We start from the raw sequence: 14,130 nt of genomic DNA on the forward strand, positions 1-14,130 counted from the left end.
GTGCTGAACTCAGGGCCCGCCTGATGTTATGGGACACATGTTGGAGCAAAACGGGGACGGCACACTGGGAGAAGTAGTGATGGCTAGGGACGGCATAGCGAGGTGTGCAGCTGCCATCAGGTCACAGAAGGCCTGAGTCTCCACAAGCCTAAACGGGAACATCTCCAGGGCCAGCAGTTTGAAGATGTGGCCGTTTAAGGCTTGGGCATGTGAGTGGCTTGCACTGTACTTCCGCCTGTGCTCAAACACCTAGGAGATGGAGATTTTCTAGAAAAAGGCCCATGATGGTGCAGGCAAAAGGAGCTGAGGAAGGAAAAGGGCAGGATGAGGGTGAAGTCCCCAAAGTGTCAGGGGCAGATGTGGAGGTGTCCTGGCTGGTGGTCTGGACTGCAACAACAGCACTGGACACAGTGGAAGAGGCAGTGTCGGCAACACCGGATGATGATTGTCCTACGTTTGCTCTCTCCCACTGAGCCCAGTGCTTGCCCTCCAAATGATGGCGCATACTTGAGGTGGTCAGGATGCTCTTCTCTTCTCCCTAGTTTTGAGTTGCACAGTGTGCAAACCACAGTTTGTTCTCCGCACATACGTTGAAAAATCTCCACACCATCGAGGAACGTGGCCTCGATGGGGGAGTTTTTCGTGAGTTGCTAGGACAGGGAACATCTTGGGCCTTGCTGGCTCTGCCCTGGCTTCTGTGAAGCAGATGTCCTCTGCCTCTGGACATGCCTCTGCCTCTAGTCAACTTTTTTGGTGCTGCGCTTGCCTCTACATCTACACTGCTTTCCCCGCTAGACATTACCCCTGTCCAGGTCAGGTTAGTCGCCTCGTTGTCCACCACCTCCTGTTCCAATTCCTCACTCTGCACTTCCTCCTGCACGCCGCACATAACAACAGCCTGCCCTGATCACTGATGACGAGTTGTGGATCCACAACCACAAAATCAGCAGGAGATGACGGATGCTCCAGTGTTTAGGCATCAGGACACAGAAATTGTTCTGGTAGCTCCTGGGATTCGAGAAGTGGTTGAACAAAGTCCAAGAGTGGAAAAGGACCTGAAAATAGCTCCTGGGAGGGGGCAAGGGTGGGATGACTCTGCTGGGAAGATTGGGCATGTTGGGAGGAAGGAGGGGCAGATTCTTGGGTAGGAAGTCGACTGGAGGTAGTGGCTAACTGGCTGGTGGAGATGCAGCTGGAAGCATTATCTGCTAGCCATTGTAACACCTGTTCCTGGTGCTTGGGCCTCATTAGTGTTGTACCCTGCACCCTGCTTAACATTGCCATTAAGCCAGGGATTGTGAATGAGTGCAATGCTGGCTGCCCCTCACCAGTAGGCATTGGATCTGCAGTAGCTTGACCATGGCCTGGGCCATCAGCTGGATTTCCACGCCCCCGTCCTCGTCCCTTTGCGCTAGCCTTACACATTTCTAGATGTATACAAGTGTACTGTATAGCAAGTATACACCTTGCTTACAAGGAGATGGGAAAGGTATATTGGGTGCACAAACCTATGTATACAAGCATACTGAATAGTAAGTAAACACTGTATATGCTGTATGTACTATATAGCAAGTATACACCTTGCTTACAACAAGTATAGGACAGGAGATGCGAAAGGTAGATTGGGTGCACAAAGCTATGTATATAAGTGTACTGTATAGCAATTTTGAATATGAACTTGACCACCACACGTGCGGACATTTCTGGCTGCGGAGTCCAAACCACCTGCCTTGCTCTCGGTAGGCAAATTTGCACCGGTCTTAATGAGACGTCTTCAGTAATGAGCTTTGTAATGATTGTAACATTTTTTCCTACGAGTGAGACATTTCTGCTGCCTTTGCAAGACCGACCTCCCTGTGGGTTATGGCCAAGGTTTTTGCGTAGAAAGAATTCCCTTATGGGAAAATTACCAATCTCATAAAACCCAGATACACGGAGAGGATGCAGATTTATTACCCAAATAATCATCTCCAGTATCGGGTCTGTCTCACCATTGCGGGGACTTTACTTTCTATTCTACAGTCAAAGGGCAAAGACAAAAATTGCCAACAAAAATACCATAATAAAGATCTCCAGCGAGGAAGAAGGTCTCCGACCATTCTCTGCGATTTTTCGTGTCTCTGAATGGTTTATGGTTTGGTCAGACTGGTAGGTTTATATTTTCATGATGACTTTTGCTAAGTTTACAATTTCATTATTTCACATATCTATTTAATTTTGGAATATTTTGAATTTTAATTATTTTTCCTTTTTTTATTTATTTTTATTTTTTTAGACTCCCTAAGGGTCTACAAGGCACTGCAAGCTAATACATTGAAAGATCCTTAGACTTCTATTAGAAGATGACTTAGCGCAGACTGTACTACAAGTATATACTAGACAAGCCTTGGAACCTTCAATAGACCCCTAGCTGTCATAGTAATGGATTGCCCCGGGGGACTCACGTGCACTCATCCACCCACATAATGGGATAGATCCTTCTGACCAGGCCACCTCCTTCTATTGCTTCATGGTCCAGTCTCACGTTCATGTGCCCACTGGAGACACTTACATGGCCTCAGGCTGAAGAGACATTGGGGGACGCAATATGACAACAACCCAAAGTCCCCAAAAAATCCACAAACAATGGTAAAAAACAGTATGTTTTTGTTTTGGAATGAGTACATGAGAGTCCTGCCCTTAAAGGCAATGTTCACCTTTGCAGAATTGTGTTTACTGTTATTTAGAGATGAGCGAACACTAAAATGTCCAAGGTTTGAAATCCGATTTGAACAGCCGCACACTGTTCGACTGTTCGAACAGATTTCGAACTCCATTATAGTCTATGGGGGGAAATGCTCGTTTTGGGGGTATGCAAAATTCGATAAAATTATACTTACCAAGTCCACAAGTGACGGTCGGGCTGGATTCTTCTTGAAGTCTTCTCCCGGCGCAGCGCCCCCGCCGTGTCTTCTGGCTGGAATTCACTCTGCCTAGGCATCGGGGCCTAGGCAGAACCGAATACGCATGCGCGGTCGGCTCTGCCCGGCCCGACGCCTGAGCCGACTGCGCATGCAAGGGCATGCCCACGCATGCGCAGTTGGCTCTGCCTAGGCTGGATGCCTAGGCAGAGTGAATTCCAGCCGGAAGACGCCGCGGGGACGCTGCACGGAGAAGACTTCTAAAGGTAAGAGAAGAACCAGTGTTGATTGGCAGAATGTATAGCATTCTGCCAATCAACGCTGGTTCTGCATCGAACCTTAAACTTCGAACAGCTAGTAGTGTTCGATCGAGTACGAGTATTTCGAATACCGTAGTATTCGATCGAACACTACTCGCTCATCTCTACTGTTATTATTTCTTATTTCCAGGGCTATATAATGTCAGATCCTACCAGAAATACTTATTACTGATGGAATTATTGTTCTTTTATCTTCATCCTTCAAAAATGTGCAGATTTCTGAACCTATAAAAAGTTCAAATTTGGAAGGAGATGGAGAACGTGACCAGGATAAATATTCATCTCGTTCTCCTCGGTGTCATTGAGCTAGAGAACCTCCGATATCTGTATGCCACGTTGGCCGTTACAATCTACATCTCCACCATGATGTTGTCTTCATTGATCGTGTATACCGTTTGGGTAGAAGAGACTCTCCATGAACCGATGTACATCTTTATAGGTAACCTGGTGGTCAATATTATGTATGGAAATTCGGCTATTGTACCTAAAATAGTAATTGACCTATTATTTGGTTGGCGCACCATATCCCTGCCGGGGTGTCTCATCCAAGCTTTCTGTTTTCAAAGCTTTAGTGCTATTGAGTTTTTTACTTTCACGGCCATGGCTTACGACCGATTGTTAGCAGTCAGTCTTCCCTTGAGATACTCAATCCTGATGACCAATGGAAAGGCTTTCCAAATACTGTTAGCTGTATTATCTTACGTCTTCTTAGGTATTGGTGTCGTCGTGGTTTTAGCTGCCAGGTTAACCATATGTGGGGTGTATATTAACAACATCTACTGTGAGACCTTGTCTCTTCTAACTTTGTCTTGCGATGACACTACCGTCAACAATATCTATGGCACCATCTGGACCATGACTGTGGTGGTCAGCTGTATACTGGTGGCGGTCTACTGCTACATAAGGACATTTCTTATCTGCATGAAGAACTCTACGGAGGCGTACCAGAAGGCCATCCATACTCTGGTCACCAACATAGTCACCTTCTCTATATTCATGGCCGCCACTCTATTTGTTATTTTCCGGTACAGGTTGGGTGGTGGTTCCCTCTCAACAGTTGCCCATGTTGCCATCTCCATAACAGGTCTTACTGTTTCTATCACTGTAAACCCTCTGATCTATGGGATCCGGATGAAGAATCTTAGAAATAAAATGTTTAGTAATTTACAAAAAATGAATTTATGTCATGGTGCTATCATACCAAAATAACTCACTATGAGCATAGCTCCACCAGTCGTATCATGATCATGAACTCCTATAAGTGGTTGTGTCATCACATAAAAATCTGAGCGCTGTGAGTCTATTGCACTATTTTAGATAACAGGGTTCTTCCTACATTATGGCAGTTCTATGGGTCGGACCAATGTTACTTCCAGGATGACAACACCAGATGTCATTTAGCGAGGTCTACTATGGCTTGGTACAGTGACAATCAGGCTAACCGACTGGACTGGCCTGCCCAAAGCCCTGACTTGAACCCAATCCAGCACCTTCTGGGACGACTGGGGTGCAGCAGCCGTCCAAAATCGGTGAAAGAACTTACCTCTTTCTCCAAACCAAATGGAATAAAATACCACTAGCCGTCATACAAGAACTTGTGGAAAGCCCCGGAGGGTTGAGGCTGCAATGGCCGCTCGCGGAGGCGCTACCAACTATTGAATAGGAATAAATGTTGTTTTTCTATTCTACCAGAGGTGTCCAAAGACTTAATGGTGGACAGTGTATCATCACTGCACTCTATGTTATCATATCACAGATGAGTTAACCAATTTGGTAACGGATTTGTTAAGAATTTTCCAACTTTAGAGTTGGCCATCCACCCTCACATCTTCTGAACTTGCTTGCAGTATCTGGTCATCTTCCAGCCTCCTGGGTGACATCAGCAGCTCCATGGGACTGCGGGGGCTTGTGATTGGTTCTCAGAAGTCATGTCAAGTTCATCAATGTAATTATGCTTGAGTCGAAGTATCGTAATGTTCATGTGACCTCTGAGGTCCACCAAGGCTAGAAGACTAGAAGTGGCCAGAAGAAGCAATTACAGTAAGTGATCTCTCGAAGCAAGGAGGAAGTCCAGGAGAGGTGAGGAAAGGTTGGGAATGACTGTTTATTATTCTTCACCTTCCTTTAGGTCTCTAATGATATATGCTGGGTTATTGGGTCTATAGTAACTCTTCTGGCCTGGTCAAAAATAAAACTGGTTGAACCTTGTGATTATTTGTGAAACAAATCTTACAAATCTCTCCTCCTCCTCCTCCTCCTAGGGGATCCTATAATTTAAAATCAATTTTTCTGCCTATCATGTAGGAATAGCCCTACGAAAGGCTATACTTCTACCTTTAGATGTCTTTTCCGGGCCACCGTTCGGTAAAAATCCCGTTTTTCGTCAGTATGTAAATGAGTTCTCCCACAGCACTGGGGGCGTCCCCAATGCTGCGAGAGAACTCTCCAGCGCCGCCTCCATCTTCTTCAGGAACATCCTCTTCTCGCGTCTTCTTCCAGGGGTTGGCTTCAAACTTCTAGGCCTTGGTTTTGCCCTAGGCCCGAGGCCTAGAAGTTTGAAGCCATCCCCCGGAAGAAGACGCGAGAAGAGGATGTTCCTGAAGAAGATGGAGGCGGAGCTGGAGAGTTCTCTTGCAGCATTGGGGACGCCCCCAGTGCTGTGGGAGAACTCATTTGCACACCGGCGAAAAACGGGAGTTTAACCGAATAGCGGCGCCGAGAAGACACCTAAAGGTAGGAGAAGAATAGCCTTTCTTAAAGAGGTATTCCCATGTACATAGTTTTTTTTTTAAAAAAAAAAATTGTAGATAATTATAAGTTAAACATTTTCGCAAATCTAAGTAATTAAACATTTTGCAGAGTTTTAAAGATTTTCTCTAAATATCTTGTGGTGACAGTCTGTTGTCTCGATCGGTTACCATTGGATACGACTAGAGATGAGCGAACACTATTCGGAACAGCACGCTCCCATAGAAATGAATGGAAGCGGCCGGCACGCACACTTTGCCAGCGGCCAGTCGCTTAACCCCCCTCGTGCCTACGTCCATTCATTTCTATGGGAGCGTGCTGTTCCGAATAGTGTTCGCTCATCTCTAGATACGACCATGAATACAGGAACCTTCTAAGGTCAGAAAATCCGCTATGATGTCCTTATTGTGGCCGGGATTTCTTCTGATACATGTAGTGTCCCTGTAAGATAACCCAGCTACAATAAGAAAATCATAGCTGGGTTCCTGACAAGTCCCAGACCATAGATGTCACCTCTAAGAAAGTTAGAGAAAATCTTTAAAACTTTGCAAATGTTCTATTTGGAATTGTGTAATGGTTTTAATGAATATTAGTATTGCTACATATCCTAATAATAATTAGCATCTATTCATAAGTGTGATGACAAATACGATATATAAATGAATGATATAGTACACTGTGATATTATAGGATAGGAATTCACCAATTTTTGGTGTAAGATTAAGGAAGAAAAATGTTAATAAGGGCTGGTTCACAGCAAACTCGACACCCCCCAACCAAGCATCAGCCATCTGCCAAGCCAAAACCCCCAACATGCCCTGAACAAGGCTCAAATAAAAGGAGTCATTGAGAGAGACAAAGAGCGGTACATGGAGGAATGAAGAAGTGCAATATATAACTCCAAGAAACTCATTGTGTACCAGTCACTGGAAAGGGACTACACCATGGCCACCTACCTGGAGAGAATACGCCACCCCAAGCACAGACAGACCCTGAGCCGATACAGACTGAGCACCCACAACCTAGAGATAGAGACGGGGCGATACAGGCAGACGTACAAGCCACGGGAGAAGAGACTGTGCCAGCACTGTGACCAGGGGGCCCGAGAAGACAAGACCCACTTCCTGCTACACTGCACCAAATACTCAGCTGTGAGGGCCGTCTACGTCCAAAGACTCTCTGCCCACATCCCAGACCAGAAGAGGAAACTCTACATCCTACTGGGAGAAGAAGAGGCCACTGTGGAGATCGCTGCCCAATACGTGTCCAGCTGTCACCAAACAAGAGGAAGATGAGACTCCACGGACTGTTATACCCCAAACCACCCACCCCACCTCCCCATATAGCAGTCACCAACTAAGAGGAAGATGAGACTCCACGGACTGTTATACCCCAAACCACCCACCCCACCTCCCCATATAGCAGTCACCAACTAAGAGGAAGATGAGACTCCACAGACTGTTATACCCCAAACCACCCACCCCACCTCCCCATATAGCGGCCACCAACTAAGAGGAAGATGAGACTCCACGGACTGTTATACCCCAAACCACCCACCCCACCTCCCCATATAGCGGTCACCAACTAAGAGGAAGATGAGACTCCACGGACTGTTATAACCTAACCCCCCCTCATATAACGGTCACCAACTAAGAGGAAGATGAGACTCCACGGACTTTCATAACCTAACCCCCCCATATAGCGGTCACCAACTAAGAGGAAGATGAGACTCCACGGACTGTTATACCCCAAACCACCCACCCCACCTCCCCATATAGCAGTCACCAACTAAGAGGAAGATGAGACTCCACGGACTGTTATACCCCAAACCACCCGCCCCGCCCCGCCCCACCTCCTCATATAGCAGCCACCAACTAAGAGGAAGATTAAACTCCACGGACTGTTATACTCCAAAGACGGAAACTGAAAGTGGAGACCCGAACGCTGGTGTGAATCCAATGAAAAAGACTTTGACAGTCAAAAAGAAGAAGAAAACAAAGCTGATGTGTAAGGAAATAATCGATAGGAACAGTAACAATGCGACACACAATCTCAGGCCAAGGACTGTGTTTATTACTATTAATTCGCCAAGGACAATTATTACTGGTGTTTAGAAACATTGATATGTTTGTTTATCATAGAAGTTCTTGCAAAATCTGATAAACTCCAAAACTGCAATGGAACTTCGGTTGGTAAGAGAAAGGGTAATAAATGAGGATATAACCCGACCACAGATATGGTGCATGAAAACTGTAATACACTGGGACTTGAACAAGAGAAGGATCAGAGTCAAAATGAACTCTCTCAGTAGACATTAGACATGGTGAGAGAGCAGAATGGGGCGCGGAACTCACGGACTTGGAACGTGGTCAGGTGATTGGGTGCCACACATCACGCAGGTCAATGCCAAACGACGCCTTGCTTGGTGTAAGGAGCGTAAACATTGGACGACTGAACAGTGGAAAACCGTTGTGTGGAGTGACGAATCACGGTACACAATGTGGCGATCCGATGGCAGGGTGTGGGTATGGCGAATGCCCGGTGAACGTCATCTGCCAGCATGTGTAAACAGTAAAATTCAGAGGCAGTGGTGTTATGGTGTGGTGGTGTTTTTTATGGAGGGGGCTTGCACCCCTTGTTGTTTTGCGTGGCACTATCACAGCACAGGCCTACATTGATGGTTTAAACACCTTCTTGTTTCCCACTGTTCCACCCTGGTGTAATAATGTCATGGCCATTACACAGGAGAGTCAGGAATCCCGAGTAGTGATACAAGGACTATAACAACTCAGTGATATCCCAATACGCCCACATGGCAGGACAGAGAACTGGTATCAGTAGAATAATGCTCATCGATATACACACACAGGGTTACCCCAGGAATGTCTCCACCATAATACAACACTTACAGGTCCTGGCTGGTCACCAAATATATCAGCAACCTACGACTGTACAGAATCTACAGACCCAGGGGTAACATCTGTGGTAAATGTACTGCTATATACCATACACAGTCTGTATATACGTCCATGTCCTGCCGTATCTCATCTTGTATCCAGACTACAGGTGTAACATTTGTGGTAAATGTACTGCTATATACCATACAGATCCTGTATATACCTCCATGTCCTGCCGTATCTCATCTTGTATCCAGACTACAGGTGTAACATCTGTGGTAAATGTACTGCTATATACCATACAGAGCCTGTATATACCTCCATGTCCTGCCGTATCCCATCTTGTATCCAGACTACAGGTGTAATATCTGTGGTAAATGTACTGCTATATACCATACACACCCTGTATATACCTCCATGTCCTGCCGTATCTCATCTTGTATCCAGACTACAGGCCTGTAACATCTGTGGTAAATGTACTGCTATATACCATACACAGCCTGCATATACCTCCATGTCCTGCTGTATCTCATCTTGTATCCAGACTACAGGTGTAACATCTGTGGTAAATGTACTGCTATATACCATACAGAGCCTGTATATACCTCCATGTCCTGCCGTATCTCATCTTGTATCCAGACTACAGGTGTAACATCTGTGGTAAATGTACTGCTATATACCATACACAGCCTGTATATACCTCCATGTCCTGCCGTATCTCATCTTGTATCCAGACTACAGGTGTAACATCTGTGGTAAATGTACTGCTATATACCATACAGAGCCTGTATATACCTCCATGTCCTGCTGTATCTCATCTTGTATCCAGACTACAGGTGTAACATCTGTAGTAAATGTACTGCTATATACCATACAGATCCTGTATATATCTCCATGTCCTGCTGTATCTCATCTTGTATCCAGACTACAGGTGTAATATCTGTGGTAAATGTACTGCTATATACCATACACAGCCTGTATATACCTCCATGTCCTGCCGTATCCCATCTTGTATCCAGACTACAGGTGTAATATCTGTGGTAAATGTACTGCTATATACCATACAGAGCCTGTATATACCTCCATGTCCTGCTGTATCTCATCTTGTATCCAGACTACAGGTATAACATCTGTGGTAAATGTACTGCTATATACCATACACAGCCTGTATATACCTCCATGTCCTGCCGTATCTCATCTTGTATCCAGGCTACAGGTGTAACATCTGTGGTAAATGTACTGCTATATACCATACAGAGCCTGTATATACCTCCATGTCCTGCTGTATCTCATCTTGTATCCAGACTACAGGTGTAACATCTGTGGTAAATGTACTGCTATATACCATACAGAGCCTGTATATACCTCCATGTCCTGCCGTATCTCATCTTGTATCCAGACTACAGGTGTAACATCTGTGGTAAATGTACTGCTATATACCATACACAGCCTGTATATACCTCCATGTCCTGCCGTATCTCATCTTGTATCCAGACTACAGGTATAACATCTGTGGTAAATGTACTGCTATATACCATACACAGCCTGTATATACCTCCATGTCCTGCCGTATCTCATCTTGTATCCAGGCTACAGGTGTAACATCTGTGGTAAATGTACTGCTATATACCATACAGAGCCTGTATATACCTCCATGTCCTGCTTTATCTCATCTTGTATCCAGACTACAAGTGTAACATCTGTGGTAAATGTACTGCTATATACCATACACAGCCTGTATATACCTCCATGTCCTGCCGTATCTCATCTTGTATCCAGGCTACAGGTGTAACATCTGTGGTAAATGTACTGCTATATACCATACAGAGCCTGTATATACCTCCATGTCCTGCTTTATCTCATCTTGTATCCAGACTACAAGTGTAACATCTGTGGTAAATGTACTGCTATATACCATACACAGCCTGTATATACCTCCATGTCCTGCTGTATCTCATCTTGTATCCAGACTACAGGTGTAACATCTGTGGTAAATGTACTGCTATATACCATACAGAGCCTGTATATACCTCCATGTCCTGCCGTATCTCATCTTGTATCCAGACTACAGGTGTAATATCTGTGGTAAATGTACTGCTATATACCATACACAGCCTGTATATACCTCCATGTCCTGCTGTATCTCATCTTGTATCCAGACTACAGGTGTAATATCTGTGGTAAATGTACTGCTATATACCATACACAGCCTGTATATACCTCCATGTCCTGCTGTATCTCATCTTGTATCCAGACTACAGGTGTAATATCTGTGGTAAATGTACTGCTATATACCATACACAGCCTGTATATACCTCCATGTCCTGCCGTATCTCATCTTGTATCCAGACTACAGGTGTAACATTTGTGGTAAATGTACTGCTATATACCATACACAGCCTGTATATACCTCCATGTCCTGCTGTATCTCATCTTGTATCCAGACTACAGGTGTAACATCTGTGGTAAATGTACTGCTATATACCATACACAGCCTGTATATACCTCCATGTCCTGCCATATCGCATCTTGTATCCAGACTACAGGTGTAACATCTGTGGTAAATGTACTGCTATATACCATACACAGCCTGTATATACCTCCATGTCCTGCCATATCGCATCTTGTATCCAGACTACAGGTGTAACATCTGTGGTAAATGTACTGCTATATACCATACACAGCCTGTATATACCTCCATGTCCTGCCGTATCTCATCTTGTATCCAGACTACAGGTGTAACATTTGTGGTAAATGTACTGCTATATACCATACAGAGCCTGTATATACCTCCATGTCCTGCCGTATCTCATCTTGTATCCAGACTACAGGTATAACATCTGTGGTAAATGTACTGCTATATACCATACAGAGTCTGTATATACCTCCATGTCCTGCCGTATCTCATCTTGTATCCAGACTACAGGTGTAACATCTGTGGTAAATGTACTGCTATATACCATACACAGCCTGTATATACCTCCATGTCCTGCCGTATCTCATCTTGTATCCAGGCTACAGGTGTAACATCTGTGGTAAATGTACTGCTATATACCATACAGATCCTGTATATACCTCCATGTCCTGCTGTATCTCATCTTGTATCCAGACTACAGGTGTAATATCTGTGGTAAATGTACTGCTATATACCATACACAGCCTGTATATACCTCCATGTCCTGCCGTATCTCATCTTGTATCCAGACTACAGGTGTAACATCTGTGGTAAATGTACTGCTATATACCATACACAGCCTGTATATACCTCCATGTCCTGCCGTATCTCATCTTGTATCCAGACTACAGGTGTAACATCTGTGGTAAATGTACTGCTATATACCATACAGAGCCTGTATATACCTCCATGTCCTGCCGTATCCCATCTTGTATCCAGACTACAGGCCTGTAACATCTGTGGTAAATGTACTGCTATATACCATACACAGCCTGTATATATCTCCATGTCCTGCTGTATCTCATCTTGTATCCAGGCTACAGGTGTAACATCTGTGGTAAATGTACTGCTATATACCATACACAGCCTGTATATACCTCCATGTCCTGCCGTATCTCATCTTGTATCCAGACTACAGGCCTGTAACATCTGTGGTAAATGTACTGTTATATACCATACAGATCCTGTATATACCTCCATGTCCTGCCATATCGCATCTTTTATCCAGACTACAGGTGTAACATCTGTGGTAAATGTACTGCTATATACCATACAGAGTCTGTATATACCTCCATGTCCTGCCGTATCTCATCTTGTATCCAGACTACAGGTGTAACATCTGTGGTAAATGTACTGCTATATACCATACACAGCCTGTATATACCTCCATGTCCTGCCGTATCTCATCTTGTATCCAGACTACAGGTGTAACATCTGTGGTAAATGTACTGCTATATACCATACACAGCCTGTATATACCTCCATGTCCTGCCGTATCTCATCTTGTATCCAGACTACAGGTGTAACATCTGTGGTAAATGTACTGCTATATACCATACACAGCCTGTATATACCTCCATGTCCTGCCGTATCTCATCTTGTATCCAGACTACAGGTGTAACATCTGGGGTAAATGTACTGCTATATACCATACACAGCCTGTATATACCTTCATGTCCTGCCGTATCTCATCTTGTATCCAGACTACAGGTGTAACATCTGTGGTAAATGTACTGCTATATACCATACAGAGCCTGTATATACCTCCATGTCCTGCTGTATCTCATCTTGTATCCAGACTACAGGTGTAACATCTGTGGTAAATGTACTGCTATATACTATACAGAGCCTGTATATACCTCCATGTCCTGCTGTATCTCATCTTGTATCCAGGCTACAGGTGTAACATCTGTGGTAAATGTACTGCTATATACTATACAGAGCCTGTATATATCTCCATGTCCTGCTGTATCTCATCTTGTATCCAGGCTACAGGTATAACATCTGTGGTAAATGTACTGCTATATACCATACAGAGCCTGTATATACCTCCATGTCCTGCTGTATCTCATCTTGTATCCAGACTACAGGTGTAACATCTGTGGTAAATGTACTGCTATATACCATACAGATCCTGTATATACCTCCATGTCCTGCTGTATCTCATCTTGTATCCAGACTACAGGTGTAATATCTGTGGTAAATGTACTGCTATATACCATACACAGCCTGTATATACCTCCATGTCCTGCCGTATCTCATCTTGTATCCAGGCTACAGGTGTAACATCTGTGGTAAATGTACTGCTATATACCATACACAGCCTGTATATACCTCCATGTCCTGCCGTATCTCATCTTGTATCCAGGCTACAGGTGTAACATCTGTGGTAAATGTACTGCTATATACCATACACAGCCTGTATATACCTCCATGTCCTGCCGTATCTCATCTTGTATCCAGACTACAGGTGTAACATCTGTGGTAAATGTACTGCTATATACCATACACAGCCTGTATATACCTCCATGTCCTGCCGTATCTCATCTTGTATCCAGACTACAGGTGTAACATCTGGGGTAAATGTACTGCTATATACCATACACAGCCTGTATATACCTCCATGTCCTGCCGTATCTCATCTTGTATCCAGACTACAGGTGTAACATCTGTGGTAAATGTACTGCTATATACCATACAGAGCCTGTATATACCTCCATGTCCTGCTGTATCTCATCTTGTATCCAGGCTACAGGTGTAACATCTGTGGTAAATGTACTGCTATATACTATACACAGCCTGTATATACA

The sequence above is a fragment of the Leptodactylus fuscus genome, chromosome 2 (assembly GCF_031893055.1).
Source record: "Leptodactylus fuscus isolate aLepFus1 chromosome 2, aLepFus1.hap2, whole genome shotgun sequence".
NCBI lineage: Eukaryota > Metazoa > Chordata > Amphibia > Anura > Leptodactylidae > Leptodactylus > Leptodactylus fuscus.